The sequence below is a fragment of the Temnothorax longispinosus genome, chromosome 4 (genome assembly GCF_030848805.1).
Source record: "Temnothorax longispinosus isolate EJ_2023e chromosome 4, Tlon_JGU_v1, whole genome shotgun sequence".
In the NCBI taxonomy this organism is placed as follows: domain Eukaryota; kingdom Metazoa; phylum Arthropoda; class Insecta; order Hymenoptera; family Formicidae; genus Temnothorax; species Temnothorax longispinosus.
Genome location: NC_092361.1, coordinates 13,374,772 through 13,382,767, shown reverse-complemented (window position 1 = coordinate 13,382,767; position 7,996 = coordinate 13,374,772). Strand labels below are relative to the sequence as shown.

The 7,996-nt window shown below is 42.9% G+C and overlaps 1 protein-coding gene across 1 annotated transcript in view; it reads right to left on the bottom strand.

Annotated features, from left to right (window-relative positions):
• Nudc (nuclear distribution C, dynein complex regulator) overlaps nucleotides 1-7,996 on the bottom strand; it is an 80,598-nt gene that overhangs the window by 51,061 nt on the left and 21,541 nt on the right. The window lies entirely within an intron of this gene.

Here is a 7,996-nt window from a genome sequence, read left to right as displayed (position 1 = left end):
TATGAACATAATGTATTCATAAAATTATGACGTAATTACATAATGCGGGATACTGCGACGTCTTTATGTAGCTATGAATTTTACTTAGCAGTGACGTAACGAGAATTTTAAACGCCGGAACAGATGTCGGAACTTGCTTAGAGTCGCGAATAAATTCCAGGATCTCGCGTAATATTTAAGACGTATAATTTTTCGATGAGCAAGTAATGAGCACAGCACGAATGAATGATTTCTCGATGAATCGCCAATATCTACTCGTCCCGATGGATTTTTCTCTCCGATTAAATGACAATATCCATGTACAGCAAAAACCGTGTATTTTCTCCATGACGCTTAGGTGTGAAAGCGATGTAGAAAATTCAAGCCGTAAATTCGAGCGCGATATCGGTTAAGTATTCCTAAAACTATTAAGCAAGATAATGCGAACAAGAGTTGGGAAAATCGTTACGTGGATTTTGATTCATGGCCCGGATGTGGGTTGCACGTGTACGCGGTGCATTCGAGAATAGGATTTTGCGCGCCGATCAAATTGCACGAGAAAATTATAACAGTTCGTGGCGGATACAATACTTCGACACAAACTCGCGAAAGTTTAAACAGATTAATCATAACTATTCCCAGTTGCATCACATATCGAGAACAAACAATTAATCGAGATCGTTGAACATGCGTTAATATCGATAATTAATAGAATAGAATACGGTAGCCAGAGCGTGGAGATTATAAATTGTCTACGGCGAATCGACGTCTAAATTGTGGAGTATTATCGCAAGTACGAAATCACCGCGCATTTTCTCCACTGCACATAAATAATCGCAAATGTTTCCTGTTTCTTCGCGTGTGCCTACGCGTATGACATAATCAATCAACCAGGTGGCCCGAACGTATATTTTCCTTATCGGAATTACTATGGATTAATCTAACGTAATATCAATCAAAAGTGTTCGCTATGCTGTGGTGCTAATTGTGACAGTACGGGGCTTTAATGAAAAGTCTCGCATATGTGCAGTTTAATCAATGTTGTGCTATTTGTCTATTCTTCTTTTATACCGTTTCTAATTTGTCGACATCGCACCGGTGATATCCATCATGTATCCTGAAATATTTGTTCGCATCTAAAGTGCTTACTTCGCGCGCGCGTAAAGATCAAACACACGAGAGAATAAAACACACAAGTCAGCAATAGAATTTCAATTCCGCAAATACAGTAGGAGGCTTGCACAGGCGGATACCAATTATCACGGGGCTCTGTTAATTGGTTGTTACGTATGTTTACTTTCGGGAAAGTCTCTTCTCTCTAGATACTGATACGTTTCCTGCACGTCGCGATAACTTTCTTTGTTGCATCTCCGTGTGAAATAGTTAGATCTTCAATAATATAATATTTGATTTAATTTATTTATTTAATAATTTATTTAATTATAGCAATTTATGCTTTTAGAAAAAGACCGATATCATAAAAATCCAATATTTAAAAAAAGGAAATATTCTATAATACTAAAACTACCAGAGATTACTCTATATTTATTTTTATTATCGAAGTAATCTTACAAAAAAAGAAAGAAAAAGAGAAAAAGAGAAAAGAGAAAACAAATTAATAAAAATAATCATCTATGTAATTTCAATAAAAATCAAATAAAATTTCAGAAATTAAGATGTTTTAAAAATGAGCAATAAATTATTATTTAAACATGTTAAACGAGTCATTTTGACCCGTTGACATTTTGATAGTTCTAGTGTTAAATATTTAATAACAGCAATGATTTAACACGCGATCTATTTGTATAATCATTCAATGGATCTGTTTTCTATTGCTGAACTGGCTGCACTAGTTCAGAGTTTATCTTCTTTACTCCACATTGGAAGGAAAAAGATAAACTCTAAACCTCTAAACTAGTGCAGCCAGTTCAGCAATATAGAAAACAGACCCAATATCGAATCCAATCGCTCGAGTTTATCGTGCAAAAACGTTCGCGATTTCAACAAGAAACCAGCAGCAAATATATCGTATCGCATGTCTCGCGCGTTCACGGGCACGGATATACCGTTCTGCGCCGATGAGATAAACGGATTGGGAGATCGAATCGGGAGCAACGTGGCAATAACGTAATGCGCGCGAGAGCGAGGGAACCGTGTCCGGGTTCGTGCGCAGACCCCTGTTTCTGTCCCGGCTTCTCTCACACGGAACACTATTCACGAACCTCCACGAAGTTGATGAAGGGTTCTACATTCCGTGATTGTAAGAATGTCTGAACTCGCGTTCACTTCGGCTCACCGTTAATCGCAGGTGTCGTAAACCTCGATTTTTGGCTTTCGTACGGACATGCGGATCTATTAGCGATCCCACCGATTTGATTCCCAGACAAGTACGTCCAAATACGGATACGCGCGAGTACATTTCGGAATTAATTACCTTACCTTACGGTATAGGTGTCCGACGCTTTTAATCTTAGTATAGTTTACTACGAAGACATATTCGATTGTGCCGGCACCATCGTGTCGGCATGCTAATCAGGAAGTCGAGCCGGGATTCTTTCACGATATACGACATAATAACAACTCATGCCCAACACGTAACCTAGTATTAAAGCCTGTTTAAAGTGAATGATGTGATTCCAGTGACATTGTACAAAAACGTCTTGTGTATGCAATGCTATACGCATGCATTAAATAACAAGCCTGCTACACATTGTTACTAGAATCTTTTAATAGCGCACTTCAAATGCAACAGGCTCAATATCATAGCAATTATTCACATAAATAGGTTCGAAGCCCTTTATATTCTATAGTTTATTTCAGATTAAAGGTCACTGAGTTTTTTTTCTTTATTCCTCGGCAATCGTTCGCGCCAGGCTAGGTGACCGATCACCGAAGGCGGCGGGCGTCTAAATGTCGCGGAGATTTCACACTTTACGAATGATTCAAGCGGCGTTAGCTTGAAACCCGCCCATGATCGTTTCGTCATCTACTGTCTTCAGCACGAACCATAGGGGAAAGTTCGGCATCGTATAATGGCGGTACCGGTGGCGTGAATTCTTGCGCAGCATACAGTCACGCGTCGCGTTACATGCATCATCATGACATATACCGTCTGCTCCGCCGGCAAAAATGTAATTAGGGACGGCAATTAGCATGTACGGCAAGTTTAGCAATTGCGCGGACAAGTTAACGGAGACGCATGATTACGGTCAGCAATGTTAACTAGATCGCGTTTCTCCGTCTTAACAAGACACTTTGTAGTTGACACATAGCCATTGGCTATGTTTACCAAGTCAATCATTCGTATGAAACTACAACTATACAATTGTTAACGCTTCCGCGATTATGAGAATAGTCTACCTATGCGACCGACGCGACGTTCTCGCAGACGGCAGAATATTCATTTCGATCATCGATGATTAAATATTCATGCGCATCATTGTCGCACGCACTTTGTCATGCACGCAACTCCATCGAATGAGCAAATAGAATTTACATAATCTGCATAAGCCATAGAGTTCACCGTCGAATTTATCGAGGAATCAAGCTGGCAGACGTGAACAAATATCAGGGTGTAGGATTAAGTCGAGGTAGAACGTTTGTCGGTCAAGTTAGGAAATAAAAGGAATTTTTAAGCTTTCTATCGTTAACCGACACTTCGTATTTACTCTCGAGCGAACCTTTTTGCTGAGCCCATCCCGGAAAATCCTCGCGCAAACGTATCTCACACGACAAGTGGCCCGGTCCCGCAGTCACGCATTCATCGTCATGAGAGATACGCGTACGTGCATTGAGCGTCGTAGCATCCAACGATCGACCCGTCTGGACTGTTGAGCAAGTCGAGAAGAGGCACGGGGAGGTGGTGCGCAGCAGGGACAGGTAGACGGGCGCGCAATTAATTTCTCGAAGCGAAGGTTCGCATATCGACGCAGAGTGGGCGATACGACGAAATACGCTACGCGAGAAGAGAAACGACATGAGACGGAACGAAGACGGCGAAGCGGGTAGCGCGACGTATGTAACGTAGAGGAGGAAGAGCGAGGTAAAACCAATCCCTTTTGACCTTGCTCGCGATCGAAAAAGATCGATATATCATTGAACGTACAGTGTTTTTAGCGCGTACATGCGGGGCCACGTACGCACGCACATTTCTCCCGGCAGCGGTGCGCGACATGGATCAGGAAGCTGTCGAAAAAGTGACCTTGCCTCATCGAAAGCACCTGATAGATTCGTGAGACAAAACCGAGCCGGAAGCAGAAAAAATTTCAGAGACGTGTGTCCACTTTTGTCAACAAAATTTTAAAATTTAAATAAACATGTCGTGTCACATAGTGAACTACGTAAGAAAGAGTCTTGAATAGAGTACATTTTTTTAAATATTTCCAACGTTTCATGGATAATCGAAAAGAAAAGGAGAAAAAAAGAAATATATCGATCAGAGACACTGATTCAAGGTACCATTACTAATAATGTATTTTAAAAATTAACTGCATAGTTTAAGTTATCACAATGTGTTAGGAATGATCAACGCTTTCAGTCAGAGCTATAAATATGGTAATACATAATTGCGGAATACGATGGCGTTGATTACGCCGCGACTCGGGTGGAATAAAAGGCATCGGAGAAGTCCGGTCTATAAAGTACTTTTCGCTAAGAAAAAAAATCTCGCGCGATAAAGGGTTAAGAGGAATTCTCCGGCACGCAATCAATCGTGATAGACACGAGCGCGAGTCGTTAAATCGCGCGATGAGGTAGCGTAGGTGCGTTGCGCGCGCGGTAACTCGCAGTCACATTTAAATTTCAATCGCGGCGCAATCGCCATTAATGGAAACCGTACAAATTGCACGTGAGGATGTACTCGTTTTTTCCCCCGACGACGAGCATAACCAACGACGATCTCTCAGGACTTGTCGGCGACGATGCCGACGATTAATGTCCGCTTGCGAAACACGGCTAATAACTTTAATCGACTCGCACGCAAAGACTTTGTCCTCTGGTATATACTTAAGAAAATGGGTAGCAGACAACTGTAGAAATGACTAATTGTATGGCGAGCATAATCGTAAGTGTACAGTGTAAATATCCCTGCTTTGTTGCACTTCCTTTCATATACCTACATATAATCTTCAGACCAATTAAAGTCAATTTTTTCCTTTTGACACAAATATATAATATATAAGATCAAAAATTAATTGACGATGTATAAAGGTCGGACGTGATCTAATAAATTACCGATATTGACGATGACGGCGGAGGCACGCGCCGATGTTTAAACAGCAACTTTTGCGAGATGTCCGTGATGCCAACTCACGAGAGATCGGGCTATAAAAGCCACGTAACTTTTCGCCTTGGGGCGACCGAGCGACCGGAGGTCGGCCGAGAAGGGACGGTGCACTTGACTCCCCGACGATCGAGATCGTTCCGCGAGATCACGACCTCGTAGATTTCTCCCGCGGACCGCGAACTGAACGACGCGACGTGAGGAAAGGAGTCGGGGTAGGAAGGAAACGGTCTGAGAAGGAAGCCTCGTGCGTTAAGTCCTTGCCTGAAATAGAGCGCCTACGTATGCGCGCGCGAAACTCCTGAGCGGAATATTTAATTTGCGCGGAAAGCCGAACGTAGTGATTAGGTCTAATTTGTGAGATATGCATTAACGCGCGTCTTGTCCTCGCGAACCTCGCGAGCGAACGCATGAGTCAGTGTCGGTCCGATCGAGGTTGAGACACGTCAGGGAGCTTCCCAGAATCGATCGGAGTATGGTATTTTTACGCTGGATCAACTGAATGCCGATGATGCTACCTTTGGTCAGCGGAATTCAAGGTTACGAGACGATTGCTGCTGGTAATCCGGATAAAGCATTGCGTAAGGACCGCCGTTTCGTCGCGGTTACGCTGACTTTCGTCAGGTGACGATGATTCGGAAGTCACGTACCGCTGTCAGATGTAAGCCCACATCGTGTAATTTCTATTTATGGCCTTATACTCAACCGATTGAGTACCGCCGACCGAGATCTTTCGGAAAACTTGGTATTTCGCGAGATGAATCTCGTCATCTTTATCGTGATGCAGATTTTGCAAGTTAATTCTGTCATAATGAGAAATTAATCGCGACGCGATTGCCGCAAACTGGCTATATGGGTGTACGAGCCTCCCACGCGATCGTCGAGTATCTGTTACAACATTTCTGTAATACTCGGTCAACGGTAGTCACGGTCGGTGTTTTTCATTTTATCCGGTATGATCGGACAAAAGAAAACGCGCGATTCACACGCCTCGGCGCGCCTTTGACGTTGCATAAAATGGAGCGCGCGATTGTTCCCGACGGCACAGATGTAACACGATAGTGCGGAGATGCCGTCGCGTCAGGTGCACTTTCTTCAAATGTGCCGCATTCATGAATAGAGAGAACTAAATCGTCGAGTAGCTTACTTCTCTCATCGCATCCGTTACTTACGCGAATTTGTATTGAGGATGGAGCTTGGAGAAGGAATGGAATGTTTCTCTTCTCTCTTTTTATAGCGTTTTTCACTGGCAGAACTGGTGCGCACTCAGTGCACATTAAAGCCGTTGTACACTGATTTAATCTCTAATATTTAAAGTAAAATGCAAATATTTCGACTGATAAAATACCCAGTACATATTTTACCAAATAGTGCAATAAAGAATATTGAGGATTTCATGATTTAACCCCTTTATATTAAACATACACTTTATATATATATATATATATATATATATATATATATATATATATATATACACGTTGGTTTGTGTACGACGGCTTCAATGTGCACCGAATGCGTACCAGCTCTGCCAGTGAAAAACGCTATTAGTTATATCAATATCGCTGTCATGCGATATTCTCGTAGAAAATTACGCGTTCGTGTGTGGCGACGGTCCGACGACGAGCAATGTGCGAGTCAATGAAAGACGAGGTCCAGATTACGCGGATCGGCATAAAAATTAGGTAAATCGAAAAACATGCGATAAGTCGGAACTCCCTTCCGGTCATTGGTCTTGCTTACGACCGACAAACACACCCGAAGGACGGTGTGAATTACGAAGTACAAAATACAAGAATAAAAAGAGCAGATATTTCGTTGCACGTTAAAGTACGAGACAGATATTTAATGACAGCAAGAGTTAACGTTTAATTTAACGATAATGTAAGGCCATTTAATATTTCACCAACGAAATTTTTCATCAACAATCTCATATCTGCTCTAAAAGCGATTGTATCGACATTAATTAAAATTTCCTTATTACATTTATTAATAAAATCTCGATTGAATTAATGAAACGAGCGATCATTGAGCATTTATATTATCATAATTCGTGAAAAGTTACTTGTCGTCATTCATCATTTGAAGCAATCTGCACAGTAGAGAAAACAACTGTCTTACATTGCCAAAGAATGACATAGCGAACGTATGCCAACCTATCCACAATATTAAAACCATTGTCGAAAGTCGAGATAAAAATGAGGATACGCCCCTTTCCCCGCGTCTGCATTCGAGAATAAAATTCGCGCGTCGAAACGTGCCGCGGTTACATACGGAATCCGCGAGATAAGAGCAAGCCCACACTTCCTAGACCTCGTTACGCGGTCGTTAAGAGATAACGCGCCTCGGTGTCTGCGCTCACCGCATTTCCTGTATCCGCGAGACAGGGAAAAACGAAATCGATCGCGATCCGGTCCGGCATACGTCAACCGGACTTAGGGCACGGTGGTGGACCCTTCCCTCGACCTCCCGTTCGTCCTTGCGCCTAGAACCACCCACGGATAGTGTCCCCTGGCATGGACAAGGCGCGACGCATGGTCCCTGCCGCCGGACCACATACGTGCGTCTGGGAAGGAAGAAAAAAAAAGATCGATCCTCTCGGCCGTGGTGGAACTGCCCGTGTGCAGGACCGACGACGACGACGTGCCGCGCGGTGCGAGCAAGCAAGCGAGCGAGCGAGCACGAGCGCGCTCGCACGTCCACGAGAGTGGGAGATACCGAAGGTATAAAACCGAT